Raw genomic sequence first — 3,520 nt, 5'->3', positions numbered from 1 at the left:
CAAACTATTGGTAGAAAGGAAGGGTTGGTCCTGAGAGAAGCCCTATCTTTGTGAAAAATTAAATAAGGGGGATGAATGGAAAGGGCTTACAATTCTGATACTCTCCTAGCTGAGGAGAAAATAGTTTTCCAAGTCAAAAATTTTAGAGCACAAGAACTAGCCGGTTCGAACAGAGGAAGAATCAAGGCAGCTAGGACTAAATTTAGCTCCCAAGGAGGAAGTGCTTCTCTTATTGGGGTCTCAAAAGGATAGTACCCCTCAGAAAGGCTTTGCATAGCCTGTAGAAATAGGAAACAGTTGGAAATAGCAGCCAACTGAACTTGGATAGTTGCTGCTGCTGCTGCTACTTGGTTAATAGTTTCAGCGAGACATTCTAGGATCTTTGAAATGGGTGCAGTAAAAGGTTCAATATTATTTTTGACAGCCCAACAAGAGAACCGTTTCTATTTGCTAACATACAGTTTCCTCGTAGAGGATTTGTGAGAGGAAATGAATATATGTTGTACTGCCAGGGATATGTCAGGAAGCCTGGCTAAGCCGGGAAGTGGAACAACCAAGCTGCCAGCTTGAGGGTCTGTAAGGAAGGATGAAGTCTGCCCAACTGATGCATCAGCAGATCCACAGTTGGGTCCAGGATCCAAGACTACTCCAGAAGATGGGGCCATAGAAACGGGAACCAGATTTGACAAGGCCAGTAGGGAGTAATGAGTATCAGCTTGCAACCCACCGATTTTGCTTTCTGAAGAACCTTGGGAATCAGAGGGAACATGGGAAAGTCATACAGAAGTCCCGGGGGCCAATCGTGAACAATTGCATCCCTGGGTGATTGCCCCAGTGGGAGGACAAGGGCAAAATAGTTGCTGCATTTGGCATCGATGGATGTGGAAAAAAGACTGTAGCAAGGCTGGCCCCACTTGTAAAAAACCTGGTTCTCAATGTCTTGTTTCAGGGACCACTCATGAGGCATAAGTACAGCCCTGCTTAGCTTGTCCGCTACCACATTGGATTTGCCCAGAATGTGCACCACAATCAGAAAGCCTTGGGAGGACATCGCCCACTGCCATACTCTTATGGCCTCTCGACGTAAGGGGAAGGATCTGGTTCCACCTTGCTTCCTGATGTACCATACCACTGACTTGTCTGTCGGAGCTGCATTCATCCCCGTGGGGAGACAGCTGTGAAGTGCTTGCAATGCCAGGAGCACCGGTCTCATCTCGAGGACATTTATGTGCAAATGTAACTCGTGTTGTTGCCAAGTTCTGTGAACAGTCTGTCCCAGATAATGTCCCCCCATCTGGGAAGCATCTGTGATCACTGTGGCCACCGATTGGGGGAGGACGAACGGTCTGCCTATCGTCAGCTGGGTGGACTGAAGCCACCATTTTAAGTCCTTCTTGCAGGTCTCCATGATGAGAATTTCTTGGACCATGGGTAGATCTTGCATGGACCACTGAGTAAACAGGAGCCACTGCAATAACCTCATGTGGAAATGTGGAAAGGTGCCAAGAGAACTAGTGTTACTGCTGCCGCCATTGAGCCCAGGACTTTCAGAACAAATCTTGCTCGAGTCTATTTCCTCCCAATTAGAATTGCAACTTGGTGTCGAATGGTCAGCACCCTTTCCTGAGGCAATTTTGCTGTCATGTCTTTGGTATCGAGATCTGCTCCTATAAATGTAATATATTGACAGGGCAACAAGGCAGACTTTACGTAGTTTATAGTGATGCTTAGCTGAGAGTAGAAGAGTACTGTGGTGTCCCTTGTCTCAGTCGATGCTCAGTGGTGGTAGTAAGGAACCAGTCATCTAGATATGGAAACACCCAGAATCCTAGACTCCTCGGATGAGCCGCGACTATTGCCATGCATTTGGTACACCCTGGGGGCTGTGGTGAGGCCAAAGAGCAGAGCTCTGGACTGGCAATGACTGGCTCCCAGCCAGAAGTGTAGAAATCTCCTGGACTGTCTGTCCATCTTGATATGGTAGTACACATCCTGGAGATCGATTCAGCACATCCAATTTTCCTTTCCCAGAAAGGGAAGTATGGACTGAAGTGTCACCATCTGGAACATTGTCTTTGATGGACTTGTTGAGTCTGCTGAGGTCCAAAATGGGCCTCCAGTCCCCTGTTTTCTTTGATACTAAAAAGAACCTTGAGTAAGTTCCGGATCCGATTTGGTCTGCGGGGACTTCCTGGATTACTCTTTCTTAGCAACTTTTGAACTTCTAGAGTTGCTTGTTCCCTTAGATTGGGTGGAACATCTGGGATGGATTTTTTGTTTTTGGGGAAGAGGTGGCGTGGAGAAAGGAATACTGTAGCCCCTGGATATTATCGACTGTACCTATGTCTCTTCTGTGATATTTTGCCAGGCTTCTGGGTACAGTGAGAATCTTCTTCCGACTGCCTCCAGAGGTGGACAGGCGGGCCCCCTTTCAGACGCGTTGGAAGGGCCTCCCAAAGAATGCATCTGTTGCTCTGACTATGCAGACCACCTCTGCTGTGATGGTGGCGTCTCCCATTATTATTCCCCCCTCTGCCCCAGGGAGAAAATTCACTACGTGCATCAGGCAAAGTTCCCTGGGATTTCCGGAACCACATTTTTCTGCTTTTTTGACCTTTAGGGTAAGGTCTAAAAGGTGCAGAAAAACATACTCCCACTGCACAGAGAGTCTTGCCATCCTGCTCGCACCTAGTTAGAGTCTCTTTTACCTTAGGCCTGAACGACGACGAGCCATCAAACGGGGCGTTGATAAAGAAGGACTTGAAAGGCTCCGCAAACTGACACACACATCCATTAATGTCTCTGTAAGAGACTCCTGTGCCTGCAGCCCTGCTCACTTCATTGGCTGCAAAGGAGATAAGCCGCATAGAGGAGTTAATTACCGAAGATAAGGTCGCAAGCTGAGAAGCAGCCTTATCTGAAGCTCCCGCAGCTGTAGGATCCTGTAGGGTAGCTAGCTCTTACAGGAGATCCTTCTGATGACAGGTGAAATGGGATAGATAATTCAGTGACCTGAAACTAAAGGTCGCTGAAGAAAAGACACGCTTCCCATATTTGTCCATCATACGGGACTCTGTTTGGCAAATGGACAGATGTAGAAGTCTCTGCTAATTCCTTCTTAGTGGCTGCCACCACCACCATATAAATCAACTGGCACACCCTTGGTTACGAAGGTTTTGTCATCTGGTGCCATTATGAACTTAGTGAGCCTCCGTGGAACTGGTTCCATCAATTCCAGAGATCTCCACACCTTTCAACTTACTACCCCTAGCAGCGGGTCAAAGGGTGGAGACACCAAAGAGGTGGAGGGTCGGGAACCAAATGCGTCCAGGTACACGGACTCCTCCTCAGAAGGGGAAAGGGACTTCCAGCCACCGCTCTACTTGAGGATTTCCAGGATGTCCAAGAATGAGACATCCTCAGAGGGGGACCGTGGGGACCCTTCTGAGTCCTCCAAGTCCATGTCCGATGTCAGAGACTCAGGGGAGTCCACATGCTTCCTCTTGCATGTCCTTTTCCG

General features: G+C 48.2%; 1 pseudogene; it reads right to left on the bottom strand.

Moving 5' to 3' along the window:
• Positions 1–2,734, bottom strand: part of LOC122810658 — a 194,387-nt pseudogene extending 191,653 nt beyond the window's left edge.
• Positions 2,735–3,520: the final 786 nt, after the last annotated feature.

This window comes from Protopterus annectens, chromosome 9.part0, assembly GCF_019279795.1.
Source record: "Protopterus annectens isolate FY-2018-M chromosome 9.part0, PAN1.0, whole genome shotgun sequence".
Taxonomy (NCBI): Eukaryota; Metazoa; Chordata; order Ceratodontiformes; family Protopteridae; genus Protopterus; species Protopterus annectens.
The sequence above is the reverse complement of the archived record's forward strand: the minus strand, read 5'-3'. Positions and strand labels throughout refer to the sequence as shown.